The sequence below is a fragment of the Sturnira hondurensis genome, unplaced genomic scaffold (assembly GCF_014824575.4).
Source record: "Sturnira hondurensis isolate 20B ecotype Veracruz unplaced genomic scaffold, ASM1482457v3 Scaffold0018399, whole genome shotgun sequence".
Lineage (NCBI taxonomy): Eukaryota > Metazoa > Chordata > Mammalia > Chiroptera > Phyllostomidae > Sturnira > Sturnira hondurensis.
In genome coordinates, this window is record NW_028091030.1 from 1,654,313 (window position 1) to 1,668,470 (window position 14,158).

Consider the following 14,158-nt stretch of genomic DNA (forward strand, 5'->3'; position numbering starts at 1 on the left):
GCCTAGCGACTCCTGCATTCCTTAACTTCATGTACATTCTAAAATAACTGAGGGAACTACGACACATTTTTATTTCTCCAAGTCAGACCCCCAGGGAAAACCCCAGAAAACCACCACCATCTTTTACATATGCCCTTACCATCAGTTCGTAAAAAACATTTAAACACCAAAGTAGTAGAGAATACATCATCACAGAACTAAAGATAGTCCTGTAAGCTGAACTGATTTAACAATGAAAACAGTCTACACTGCTCTATAGCTTTCGTTTTCTCCAGGACCAGGGAGAAGCTCTCCGACAGAGGCAACTCCATGGATTGGAAACCAGTCCCTTCTTCTACTGATCGAGAGCCTACGGTTCTGAGCTCTGTAGGACCTGAGTGTGGTTTCCCAGCAGCCAATCAGTGGGCAGAGGACCAGCATGCACTTGTCTTGACTCCTGGCCCAGTGCTATCTTCACCACGGAGCCTGTGACGCAGCAACACGGTTGCCCTTTCCTGGGATCAAGAGTGTTCAGCTCATCAAACCTACTACATGACCTGAGCATAAATTATCTCCAGAAGACATCCCCCCGCACCCCGCCATGTAACAGGGCGCTGTTTACATGCCTCCAGTAACAAGAAGCTCACCATTTGCATTGGCAGCCCCTTTTGTTGGGGGCGGGAAGGGGAAGAAAGGGCTCTGTTTCTTAGGCAGTTCTTCTTTTCCTGGAGCTGAAGTCTGCCTCAGTGTGGATCCCCCCAGCATTCCTGAACCTTCTCCCTCATCCACAGGGGGTCCTGTGGGTTCAGGAATGTGTGGCATTCAGGAGTCTCATCCTTGGGACTGGAAAACAGTCTCCTGTGGTCTCCGTCTCCATCTCTCCCTCCTTCTTTAGCTCTATTGGACAAGAAGAGAAGAACAACAATAGAAACACATTTTATCTTTGGCACAATGATTGAATTCCACATTCCCAAGCCCATTTGCAGGTGAAGAGACTGAGACTCAGAAAGCTAGAGAGGTACACACCGCCGGTTCCCCCGCCCTACACAGCTGAGATCCCTGCAGCGGAGGGAGTGGCCCAGACCCTGGTTTGGAAGCTGTGGTCCACCAAATGCTCAGGTCAACATGGCCCGCTTCTCTGTCTGTGGCAAGGGCAGTTTGGGAGACCAGCTACAGAGCCGGCACTCACCCGAGAGCCCCGGGCTCCTTTGCCTACTCCCCTGGCCATGTCTACTGTTGAGAATTCCGGAGAAATCACTCTGGCTGATTTGGGTCACCAGCCTCCTGAGATTCACATGCCCTGTGGTTCCCCACCCCCCACAGTATCAGGGCTGGTCTGTATGACAAGCAGGATACGGCAGAAGGAATGGTATGACACTTTGAGATGAGGTTATAAAAGGCTGCAGCTTATAATCACCAAGATGTGGAAGCGGCCCAAGTGCCTGTCAGTAGGTGAGTGGACAAAACAACTACTGGACATTTATACAGTGGAACACTACTCAGTCACAAAAAAGAGGAAACTTTTACCTTTTGCGACAGTATGGAGGGACCCGGAGAACATTATGTTAAGTGAAATAAGCCAGTCAGAGAAAGACAAATACCATATGATTTCACTCTTACGTGGATTCTAATGAACCAACTGAACTAACAAGCAAAACAGAGACAAACTCATAGATGGGGAGCAGGATGACAGCTAAGGTTGGGGGAGGCTAGGGGGTGGAGGGATTGAGCAAAAAGGAAAAAGGACTCATGGACATGGACAACAGTGTGGTGACTGCTGAGGGGAGGAGGTATAAGGGCACTAAATGGTATTGGAAAAAGTACAATACAAATTTAAGCAAACAAACAGACAAGTAAAAGACTTCAGCTTGCTTCTTGTTCTCTCTCTGTCCTTCATCCCTCACTTTAGGGGAGACCAGCAGCCAGGTCATGAGCAGCCCTACTGCCCTGTTGACACACCCAGACCAAGGGGCTGAGGCCTCTCACCAACAGTCCCATAAATAGGGCAACCAACTGACCAGGTGCGCCTGGGACTGTCCTGGTTTTAAGGAGAGAGCACCCTCACTCCTGGGCAAATTTGAATTGTTGCTCACCCTACATGTGAGGGGATGTGGGAGTAGATTCTCCAGCCTCAGGCGAGCCTTCATGTGACTACAGCCCCATTGGCTGCTCACCTAACCTCGTGAGAGATTCCAAGCCAGAAACATCCTGCCAAAGTGCTCCCAGAATTCCTGACTCTCAGCAATTGTGAGATAATAGACATTTACTATCTTTAGCTGCTAATTTTGTTAGGGTTATTTGTTTTGCAGCAATAGGTAACTCGTACATTCACTTAAGCAGGCAAGGAACATATTGAAAGGATTTCAGGCAGCTCACAGCCCTCTGAAACATTGAAGAACCAGGTGTGGGGTGCACAGAGCCAAAACCACAGCCAAGGTCATGCCACAAAGCCAGTGCAGTGAGGACACTGCCCGACACCGACCAGTAGGTGCTGGAGCTGGCGCCACCCATCCCCCAGCTCTGCTGCATCCAGCCTCTGGTGTCCCTGCCCCTGAGAACTGACTACTGCCTCCCCACTCTCCCCAGGGAGGACTGTCCATGGTCCATGCCTCCATGTGTCACTAGCTTCCAGTTCTAAGTCGGGAAAAGCATCAGATTGGCTGAGTCTCTGTCATGTACCTGCACCTTACATTGAGGGAGGTTCAGTGTTTTAGTCCATTCAAGCTGCTTAAAAACAAAGAAATTATTGCTCACTGTTCCAGAGGCTGGAAGTCTGGGATCAAGTCACCAATAGATTTAGTGTCTCTGGTGACAGCCCACCTCCTGCTTCACAGATGCTGTCTTCTCTCTGCGTCCTCATAGGGAAGAAGGGGCCAGGGAGCTCTCTGAGGCCTCTTATAAGGGCACTGATCCCATTCTCGTGGCCCCCACCCTCATCATCTAATCACCTCCCCAAAGCCCCGCCTCCTAATACCATCACATTGGGGATTAGGTTTCAACACCTAAATTGGAGGGCGGGGACACAAACCTTCAGTCTATAGCACTGGGAAAGGAAGTACCTGGTGTTCTCAGCTTGTCTAGGGGGCATAGTGAGGGCACACGCTGCTTTTCCTCGGGGCTCAGAAGGTGAGAAGTTTCCCAGTTGCTGGAAGGGACGTCACATGCTGGGCAGCCAGAAATAAGAGACATGTCCACATCACCCTCATCTCTAACGTGGAGATAATTCAGTAAGATGCTTTGTGGACATGCCTGCCTACTCACCGGGCACTTGGTAAGTGTCAGAAGCTACCTGGCAGCTGAGGTGATTGTGTGAAAATATCCATCAGGTCCGGCTCATCTCCCCATCTGTGAAGTTGCCAGTGGCTTCCATCACACTGCAAATCAATCTGAAGCGTGGCAAAGCGTGTCTCAGATCCCACCCAACTCTCCCCTTATCTCCTCCCGAGTACCCTTCCACACTATACTCTGGGCACACTGACCTCTGCCCCACTCACACACCGAGCCCAGCTAGGTCCTGCTTCAACGCCTTGGCAGGGGCTGCACCCCCTGCTGAGGAACTCTCTGCTTAATTCTTGGTGGGGCTGGCTTCTTTGAATCTGTCAGGACTCCCACTGAAATGCCACCTCCTCTGAGAAGCCTTCCTTACCCACACGATCTAAAGTTGCTCCTTCCCCGGACCTCTACCATCCCTACCTCCATGCCAATCACCCCCTGGCTGGGCCCATGGTGGGCAGTCCGTAGGCAACAGGGGCTTACCCACAAAAGAGGAGTCTGTTCCCTGCCATGCCTCAACAGGAGGAACTAATGGCGGGTACTTCCGGGGGTATGCAGGGGATAGTGGCTTGCGCCTCCTGGGGAGCAGGCAGAAGAGAGGCAAGCTGCTTGTCATTAGAGCAAAAAATAGCAATAATGATCTGACCCAGGGCATTTGATCCGAGCTGTTGTCGGCAGCTGGGTGAGGAATCCCCTGGTCTTAAGCCAGTCCCTCCTTCCTCCCAAGAGACGGATCTCTCAGCTGCTGAACAAGTGGACCAGACCAGAGCAGAACAGAACCATGCCCGGCTTAACACAAGGCCCGTGGAATCTGGGTCCCTTCAACAACTCTTCCAAAGGTGAATTTCTTGTGAACATTTCTTTCTTGCAATTAAGAAAAGGGAATATCTTCAATAAAAAGCAGAGAAAACAAGGCTGAGCCAGTAGGATTAGAAGTAGAAAGGGAAGAATGAGGAGGGAGTAACTGCCAAAGTTGTTGGGAATGAGGGTGGAATTTGGCTCTGAGCTTCCTGGCAGCCTGTGCAAAAAGGAAAACCTGCTCAGTTACGGAGCTCTTCTTATTAGCGAGAGTCAGGCTTGCCAGTTCCTCGAGGGAAATGCAGATGGTTTTCAGGGCTAGTTGTTTTCCAGGCACTAAATCCTGAATGAAATCTCTCCCAGTAAACATTGTCCTTGTTTTATAGCAAATGGGGAAGTGAATCTCCAGTAATGTGGGCATTTCACTTGCAGCTCATTGGATGTATGTTCTCCTTAAGTATCATTATTATTAGTAGATGAGAAAGACCACATTGGCTTTTCCTTACAAAGAGCTGAGCTTCACCACCTTAGAGCACCTCAATGTCCTCAGGGGGACCTGGAGGTGACAGGACCTGTTAGCACAGGTTTTGCACAGGGAGGTCATGAAGTACCTGACCTTGCACCACAAAGATTCAGTCAGCTCCTTATGTGTGATATGTCTGAGGGAGAAATCAGGGAAATAATTTACCAACCGTTTGTTAGGCTGAAAGGCTCCATATGGAAAAGGACAACGAACCAGAAACGTGCAAGAGGGAAGAGGACCTGGCGCAGTGGAGTCAGGCAGACCTGGGTTTGAGTCTCGTCCTTCCTCCAGCGCCTCGGGCAGGTTTCTAAACCTCTCGGAGCATGGTTCCCATGTCTGAAAAATGGCGATCGTGAGAGGTGCCTTGTATTATAGAGAATCAAAAGGTGATGTCCCTGAAAGTGTGTATCACTCGCTCTATTCACTCGGTCCTCTTCTCCTCCCCATCCTCCCCTGGTCTCAGGGAATTCAAGTGGAGCTCCCACCCCAGCCCTACTTCTAATTTCAGGTGAAACTCAGCCCTTGGGGAAGCCGAGGTACAGCCTCACAAGATCGCTTGTCTGTGGTGATGACGTTCAGGCCCCCGGGCCACTTTTTGCCCACATTGACCCAGATCACTGTGACAACCCTTGAGCTGCCTGGGGCTTCCCTTCTGAGATGGTTCTAGCAACTCCCCCAGCCTCGTCCCAGGTTCCATCCTGTGCCTTGGCTTTGATTATCTGCCTACAGGGCAGCTTCCTGAGGGCAGAATGCAGGACTTCTGCTCCAAACTCCTTGTGTCACACAGGAGGAACTGGAGCCTAGATGGGAACAGTCAGGTGCCACAATTTACTGTGTGCAGAAGCGGCCCCCTCAGCCCTGGGTCCCTGAACCATACAATGTCTCTCCAGTGCCCAAGTGGGGCACCCCAGCCCTGGGTCCCAAGTGGTCCCAGGCCCACTGCTCAGCTCTAGCCCGAAATATAAAAGCAGCACTACAAGAGAAATCCCCTTCTGGCCTCGCTTACCAGTTAACTCTCTTAAAAGACCTCTGCTTTTTGGAGGATGTGCCCACACTCTCTTTATCCCCCTGGCTTTCTGGCCTCATCTCTGGTTCCCCTGCCCCTCCCACTCCCTACCCCAGTCACAGCCGCCTGCCTGGCAAACACCTGGGCGTGCTGACTCCTCCAGGTCTTTGCCCGAGTGGTTCACAGTGCTGGAATGCCATCCTACACTGGTGGAAATTCCAACCCCCTCTCAAGCGCAACCTCTGATATCATTTCCTTGGTGAGCCCTGCTCTTCAAAAAGAACAAATGGCTCCCTCATCAGTGTCCTTCCTGCTGCCCAAGCCCTTGGCCTCTATGCAATATTTAGCGAAGCTGGATGTGCGTTAATTATGAAATTAATTTGAATTAGCTGTGAGCGATTCCATCTCCTGGCCAGACTGAGTCCTCCATAAAGGACCTTGCCTAACCAATCCTGGTACTCAGCCAGTACCCAATACTCTGCCTGGCACGGAGTTCAGGAAAATGTAAAGTTGTACCGAATGTCATATAATTATGGCATCAGGTGCTGTTAGCTGATCATCTACTGCGAGCAGCTCAGTACGAGGCCCTGTAAATACACCTTCATGGCTTCTCACACGGAGCCAGCAATGTGGGTTTTTAGCGTGCCCGGCTTTGAAGGGAAGAAAACTGAGGCTGGGAGCAAGTAAACCACTGAACATCACGCAGCAAGTAACCGGCGTGGGATTCCAAGAAGCTGTGTTTGTGATGCCCAACACATGGCATCACAATGGAAACCAATAATTGGTGCATAAAGCGCTTCTCCCCTCCACCACCCCCACCCCGTCCCCCAAAGACTGCAGAGGTTGGGAGCATGCCCTAGGGCCTGATCATGGATGCCCATCGGGGGCCAGGCTCCGGCCGGCATAGAGGTTTACACGGAACTCCATCCCCTCGGGAGGAGATCTCCTTAGGGAGCTACCCTGAAGTCGCCCGTGCCCCTCTTGCAGGGCTTCCACCGACCTTTGGGTGGGGCCGCCGCTCCTTATTGGGCAGCCCCGCCCAGGCACCTTTCTGGGATCAAATCCCTGCCATCAGCCTCCGACTTGGGGGGATGCCCCCCGTTTTAGAGCCAGCACAGGACAGCCTTCCCTGTCAGGAGACACTTGGCAGTTCGGCCACGCGCCTTGCAGGCAGCGCCAAGGGAAAGGGATTATTTCTGGAACGCGTGCCCGGCTTACGCGGTCCTGGCGCTGCCCTCCGCCCCATCACAGCCCGTCGGTTTTCCAGGCGCCAAAGGCGGGCTTTCAGATTTCCAAGCACTTTGTCTCCAAGAAAATTCTCCGTCTCGTCCTCGCTACCTTCAACCTCTGTGAGGTTGAATCCCATTTCACAGATGGGGGAACCGAGGAACCGAGCAAATGAGCTCAGTTTAAACATCTTTCCCAAGCCGGACAGGGACCAGCCTCTCCGGTTCTCAGAATCTCAATCCTGGTAACAAATTTCCATCTGAAGAACACGTGCGGTTTGCGACTTCAAAATCGTAGCCCCACGTAAATAGTTAACGTTTTAAACGAGCTGCCAAGCCCCTTACCCTCAGCTTTCAGCGGGGCATCTATGTTTTACAACTTTAGTTTTTATCTCTAGACTGTTGGGCATCCAAAGGGTTAAACGTGACCGGGAGCGGGCCTGCGATGGGAGGCGGGGCCTCGAAAGGGTTAAAAATATGCACGCGTTTATCCCTCTATTTGGTTCAATATGGGCAGGTACAGGACCCGGAGGGCCTGGGAGCCCCCGCTCCGGAATGACTTTTTAAAATTCTAGAACTTTTAATTCCGACCAGGAAAAAAAAAAAGTGTCCCAGTTCGAAAGTTCTTTTAACCTTTTCTTTTTTCATTTATTTATTTATTTCTCGATTTTTTCCTCGGGCTGGATTATAAAACTCGCCCTCTCTTTTTGAGTTCGTGGAGCTCGTTTCCCCCCTCCGGGCCATGCGCCGGGCGGGGGCCGAGGGGGCCCCGGGAGTTTTCTCCGGGGCAGGGCTGGGACGCGGCTGGTGAGTCCCGTCTCCGGCCCCTGAATTGGGGGGTCCGCGTCTGCCCCAAACGCCGCTTTCTTCCGTTTTCCATGTCATTTCCTGTACTAATAAGATGGTGGTCAAAGCAGGGGAGGAGAGCAGCAGCGAGTCGCCGCCGCCGCCGCGCCGAGGCTGGCGCTGAAACTTTGCCTCGCCCGGGACCCGAGCGCCGCAGCGCGGCCGCTCCCGCCGCGGGGCCGCCCGCCCGGGCCGCGCCGCCTCCAGCGAGCCGCCCGCCGGGCCGCCTGCGCCGCCCGGGCCCCGCTGCTGCCGCAGCATTCCCGGGAANCCGCGCCGCCTCCGCCGAGCCGCCCGCCGGGCCGCCTGCGCCGCCCGGGCCCCGCTGCTGCCGCAGCATTCCCGGGAAGGTGAGTCAGCCCCGGTAGCCAATGTGGCCATTGAAAATGGCTTCGGAAAGCGCTCGGCAGTTTGCCAGCAAGCGCGGGGTCCGCCGGTGCAGGGGCTGCGAGCGGCTGCGGGGGGCGCGGGCCGTCAGGGACCCGCGCGGGCGGAGCGGGACAGGGGTGGCGCGGGCGCAGGCCGGGGGGAGGCGGTTCGCCCCGGCCCTGAGGTGGGTTAACCCTCGGCAGGTAGCTGCCGCCGCCGCCGCCGCCGCCGCCGCTGCGGGATTCGGGGGGCCGCCCCTCCACCTCCTTCCTCCCCGCTAGCTCCTCGTTCGCTCGCCTTGTTACAATGTAGCCTTTTCTCGGCGCGTACGTCCCGCCCACTGACGGACGTGGCTGCCGACCAATGGGAGCGGCGGCCCGGGCCCAGCGTTCAGAAGGAGAACCCGGCGACACGCGCGGGGCGGAGCGTCGAAGGCTCCTGGTGGGCTGGCTTGTCGCGGCCGCTGGCCTAGTTCTAGGGGACACTTTCGGCTGGTTCCCCGGGGCTGATGTGCGGGGCTCGAATTTTTCAGAATGGGGTAGGGCTTTTTCTGTCGCGGTCCATGATTTTCCGCTACACGTGGCCGAGCAGGAGGCCGTTTCTTTAATATGTTTTAAATCTTAGTTGCGGTTTAGACTCTTTGGCAAATCCCTCCGGAGAGTAGCCCCCCATCTCCCCTACTCGAAATCCCCAAGGTACTCTCATATGTATAAACTGCGGGAACTTCGCTGTCAATGACCTTTCTCCGGTCAAGGCCCGCACACCCTAGGCAAGTCGCTGCAAGGAGAATACTAATGTCTTGGGCACTGGGCCATGCTGGTTGAAAAGTTGTTTGTGTCTTGAACCGGGTTGTGCCATAGGGGCTTAAACCCCCAAGCTGGGCTGAGACTTGGGGTAGAGAAGGGTTTAACCTCTCTTCCTTCTTACACGTTTGCTTCACGTGGGGAAAGGCTGTGGTATATAATTTAGAGTGGCTGAAAGGAAACACATCCAGTTCTTTGTGCGCGGGGGACAGGAGACAATAATGAGAGAATGCTCTTGATGCCTGGAAACCCTATAAACTTTGGGGGTTTTGTCTGGGCTGGGGCAAAGGAATTTTTCCACGAAGCATCCTGCCTCTGGCACTCAAGCTTGCCTTTGCTCGAATTTCCCTTTCGGGGAAAGAAGGTATTAGGGGGAGGGGTGGCGTCCACCTGCCAGAATTAACGGACTGTGGTCTTCTTCCCTGGGGAGTGGGGCATGGTCTTGGCCCCCCGACTCTGATAGGTGGGCAAGCAGAGTGCTCTGTTGGCACGTGTCTGAAAGTCTTCCCTTCTGGGCACACGGCCCTGGCAGTTAGCGTTTGACAGAAAGGGGCTTTTCCATTGGAATCCTCCCACGTGGACTGGGGCTGTATCTGACCTGTCTGAACCTTGCTTCTCCCTCCCGAAAATGGGGCCAACAAAGCCTGTCTGTCAAGGCAGTTGTGAGATCACATGAAATGGCAGAGATCAAATGCCTAGCCTATGGCTGACACATGATTTAAGAAGTGTTCTCTCTCCCTGGAATTAGTGCAGAATATACTATCCTGGGAGTATCAGAATATCCTGACAGGCCCCACTCAGGTCCGTCCAGTCCCAAACCAGCAGGGCCTCCAAGGAGCAGCTTGGACAGGATCTAGTTCCTTTCCCTGGTGACATTCTCAGATATATGAGTCCCCCTTCATCCGTCCCAGGAGCCCGTGATCAGCCATCACCACCATCACTTGTGTACCATTTTGACTTGCATTACAGTTCTGTCCTTCAGACCCATTGGATCGATGTGCTTCCTAAATGCGTTCTCCTTTCCTTAGCTGTAGTAGTATTGGCAAGTGTGAAAGAGGTAAAGACCACTGGGCTAGAAGTCAGCATGCGGACCTGCGTATTCAGCTGTCTCCTCCGCCTGCCTTCTTGGCTGTCTCAGTCATCACCAATACACAAAGTCCAAGGCTGTCCCATAATCTCCCTCCCTGCACCTCCTCCAGGGCTCTGATCTTGGCCAAGGCTATGGCCATTCTACTAGTTCGGAAGGCAGAAAGCTTGGTGACTCTGTTCCCCCAATTCATTCCATCTGCAGATGGAGGGAACTTTAGCCTATACGGAGAATCCATCCACTTCTTTTCATCTCTTCCTCCCCAGCTTCTTCATCAAGCCACTGCCAGTCAATAGCAAGAGCCTCCTAATGGCCCACCTGCAGCCTCCTCTCCATGCCAGTCTCAGCATCAGCATCATCAGGCCTCCCATGTCCAGCTTACAACCCTGAAAAGTCTTCCCAGTGCCTTTAGGATAAAGAACCAAATTTTTACCGTGGCCTGAAAGTCTCTGAGAGATCTGGCCCCCGCTTTTTCCTTGGCCTCATCTCCCACCCTCCTTTGGATCTCTGTACCCCAAGCCTTGTTCTCTCCTGCACACTTCGATGGTCCCTCCTCCTGGAATATTGAACAGTGTGATCTAATGAATGAGTTAAGGTTGGCAAAGGGCCAGAAGGGATGGGAGAGTGGTGGCCCTTAATGCTCTCCCTTAAATATTTCCAGTTCATCCAGGTACACGGTAGGGTTGAATCTTGTGCTTGGGTAGGGCCATGTGACTGGCCGGTGAGGTGTGAACTCTAGTGATACATGTCACTTCTGGGCCAAAGTGCTCAGTTGCTGGAATGGACCTTCCAGAGTGCTAGTTTCCTGTGGTGTGGCACCTGGCAGTAGGTGGGATGGTGGCTGCTTCTGCCAGCCTGGGTCCCTGCATCACCACACGAGTGGAGCCCCTTGATGTCCCACAATGGATGTGCAACGTGAGTGTTAACTAAACCTCTGTTGTTTTAAACCACTGGGACTTGGGGGCTGTTTGTTACTGCAGCACAACTAACCTAGGCTGACCTTACTTCCACATGGACTAGAGGAGTGTTTCTGGCAGGGACAAGTACACGTGACTGTTGAACAATGTGGGGGTTAAGGGTGCCAATCCCTGCCCCTAGCAAAATCAGAAGCCTACTTATAACTTTTTACTCTGCAGAAATGTAACTGCAGTTGACCCTCCACATCTGTGGATTTCTAATTGAAGATTGGAAAAGTTGGCCCTTGAACCACACAGGTTTGAACTGCACGGTCCACTTACATGTGGAGTTTTAAACCCGTGTTGTTTGGGGGTTAGCTGTACATGCACACTTGGGAAGGCGCATCCTTTGCAGCCAGGGTGGCCTTTTTTTGACAAATCTGAGTCTGTCAACCCTGTTTCATACACTCCCACTGCTTTTAGGAGAAAGGCAGAAATCCTTAAGCTGTCTCCAGGCCCCATGGGACGCCGTCCTGTGTCCCTCTGCTTGTCATGTTCTGCCTAACATGGTACTTTCCTCATGCTGTCCTCTCTGTTCCAACCACACATTCCACTCTGCTGCTTAGGCCTCCTCATTCGTTCTTCATCTTTCAACTTCAGCATCTCCTCTTCAGGGAAGCCCTCCCTGATCAGGTCGAGCCCTGCATTACAGCCTTTCGTGGAGCCACGGACCCCTCCTCTGTAGCACTCATCTTCACAGCAATTTTACGTTTGTTGGTGGAATTGTTGATTGCAGCCTCACTCTTTCATCAAATCATAAACTCCCCGAGGGCAGGCCTGGGGCGGCTTGTGCGTGCCCCCACATTTCCAGTGTCTGCACACAACGGCTGCTCACTAAATACCTTCTGATCAGTCCCTGAGCATTGACCATGGGCTCCCTCAGACCATGGGCTGAGGACGGGATTAATGGACCCCGCTTCCCTGGGGTATGGGCAGGCCAAGTGACTGTCCAGTAGAGAACAGATACTGTGCTCCCCATACTTACCGATGACCCTGCTCCAGAAGGACCGTTTTTCTGGGATGTACTAGAAGAAATTCCAGGCGGGCAAGAATGTGAGATTTAATAGCCCTTGGAGGTCTCTGCTGATCTGGAGAGAATGGGATTCAGTGAAGGGACGCTGAAGGAGACACAGTAGGAGACTGAGGGATGTTGAAGGTGAAGATAATGACGACGAAGGCAGCTAATGTTGATGGAGGGTTACTGGGTGCCAGACATGGCACTGAGCATGTCCCATCCCTATGCAGAGGACAGCCCCACAGGTAGGGATTAGTATTTCTATTTCACACATGAGGGACCTGGGGCCCCAAGAGGGGAAGTGAGGGACCCAGCGTTACACAGTGGTGTGTCCAGGCCTGGAACCCTGGCAGTCTCGTGTCACCTCCTTCTTACAGTGAGGGCAGAGAACTGCAGCCCCACCGAGGAGAAGCCCCGTGGGAAACGTCTCATTGGGTTGTAAAGCCCTCACTGGAGAGCAAGTTTCTAGGAGGTAACCCCGCCCCCAACATTGGGGTTTGAGCGAGGGGTTCTGGTGCCAGGACTGGTCTAGAATCATCCGGTGCAGCCCCACCCTGCTGGGGTTCAGGCGTCCTTGGAGGGCCCTGGGCCCAGGTTCTCAGAGTGGGGCCTGGGAGGGGCTTCTCTGCAGCTGGCCCAAGGGCCGCACCGGAAAAACAAGCCATGCAGAAAGAAAAAAAAAACAATGAAGAAAAAAGAATGTGCTGTTATTTTTAAAAAAGCCCGTTTCCTATTGCAGATTTGTATCTGTGTTGGAAAGGCCTGTGTTTTGCAGTGCAGCCGCCCTGGTGGTGGCGTCCCTGGGCTAAGGCTCTGTAAGGGCAGCCTGGGGCGTCCTTCAGTCCTTCACTCCATCAGCCGGAAGTCAGTGTACGTCGGTGTACATGTGCTTAACCTGTGCCAGGCATGTGCTGGGCAGAGAGGGGTGCGGTGTGGAACCCATACCTTCCTTACAGAACTCATGGACCAGCATGGGAGGGGGACAGCTGACCAGGCAGTTACAGGTTCTAGCAGAAGGATGCAAGGGAGATGGCCATGAACTCTAAATCAAGGAAAGCTTCCCTGAGGAGGAGGCCTTTTAGCTGAAGGGTGAGTAAGATTTGAAAAGCAAAGAGGGGACAGGCATTCTAACACGGGGTATGGCTTGCATGAAGCCCCAGCACACTGAAGGGTTTGGAGAGTCTCTTGCTGTTCCTTTGGCTGGAGAGTGTGTGAGGAAGCAAGTGGAGGGAGGCGAGGCTGGGAAAGAGTAAGAGTAATAATAATATGACTAACACCCCAACCCTGACTGTGCCTCAGGACCCTTGCACTGGTCATTCTCGCTCCCTAGAGCAGCCTTACCCACTACCTCCACCGCAGGCTCCCGCACCTCGTGGGCACTTTCCTGCTTAAAATTGCAACCCACACCCCTTTGCCTCATTTATCTGCTCTTTTCCCTTTAGCACATAGCACACCTTATGTTTCACCTACTTATTTTGTCCTTGGTTCTCGCCCCTAACTGTAATGTAAGTTCCTAAGGAGCTGGGATTTTTGTCATTTTAACTCACTGCTCTGTGAACATTGTAGGGCAACGGATATGCATGGAGTGGGTGAACTGAGAATTTAGTGCATGCAAAGTGCCCTACATGTATTTTTCTCATTTAGTCTTCTCAGCAGAGCCCTGGTCTCAGTGCTGCTAATTCCCCATTCTTTAGGGGAAATAGGAAATTGCAGCTCAGGGTGGTGGGACAACTTGTCCCAGGTGTCCCAGTTGGCAAGCAGTGGGGCTGGGATTTGAACCCAAGCTTTCCTGGCTCCTGAGCCCTTCTTCCTAACCCTGATGCTTTCCCTAGCCAGATTATGAAAGGTCCACTGTGCTGAGGAATGCACACTCTGTCTGTGGGGCTGCAGGAATCGCAGAGTTTCACACAGAGAGAATCCACACAGAGATCAGACCCAGGCCCCAGAGCTCAGCCACAGCCGCAGGCTGGATATGAGACTGAAGGCAGGGAGGCCGATTAGGAGGCTATTGCAGTAAGTAATCAAGGTAGGAGAGGGTGAGGAAGAGGAAGAGGGCTTGGTGGTGGCCATTCCAAACGGGAAGGTTGGCACCCTTCCACAGTGGGGTTCAAAATGGGTGGGTTATTGCACAGTTCTGGGGGCCACAGGTTCCCTAGTGTGCCTGGTTTCTGTTTCTGAGTAGCCAGGGCACCCCCAGATAAGACCTGGCAAAGTGCCTTGTGCTGGCCTCTTGGCAGGGAGAGGGGAAGTGAGGGAACCAGGAGGCGAGTGGGTGGG

The 14,158-nt window shown here is 53.2% G+C and overlaps 1 protein-coding gene and 1 long non-coding RNA gene across 4 annotated transcripts in view; one reads left to right on the top strand and one right to left on the bottom strand.

Moving 5' to 3' along the window:
* Positions 1–345: 345 nt before the first annotated feature.
* Positions 346–4,786, bottom strand: LOC119002975 (uncharacterized). Its single transcript, XR_005069848.1, has 3 exons — positions 3,538–4,786; positions 2,800–2,834; positions 346–776 (listed from the first exon to the last, which is right to left on the bottom strand). It is a non-coding gene; the product is annotated as an uncharacterized LOC119002975 (long non-coding RNA).
* A 3,163-nt stretch (positions 4,787–7,949) lies between these two features.
* PRDM11 (PR/SET domain 11) overlaps positions 7,950–14,158 on the top strand; it is an 84,430-nt gene continuing 78,221 nt past the window's right edge. For all 3 annotated transcript variants that reach the window (XM_037069051.1, XM_037069054.1, XM_037069056.1), the window contains exon 1: positions 7,950–8,001. The gene's annotated coding sequence lies outside the window, so the exon portion shown is untranslated. The remainder of the gene's footprint in view (positions 8,002–14,158) is intronic.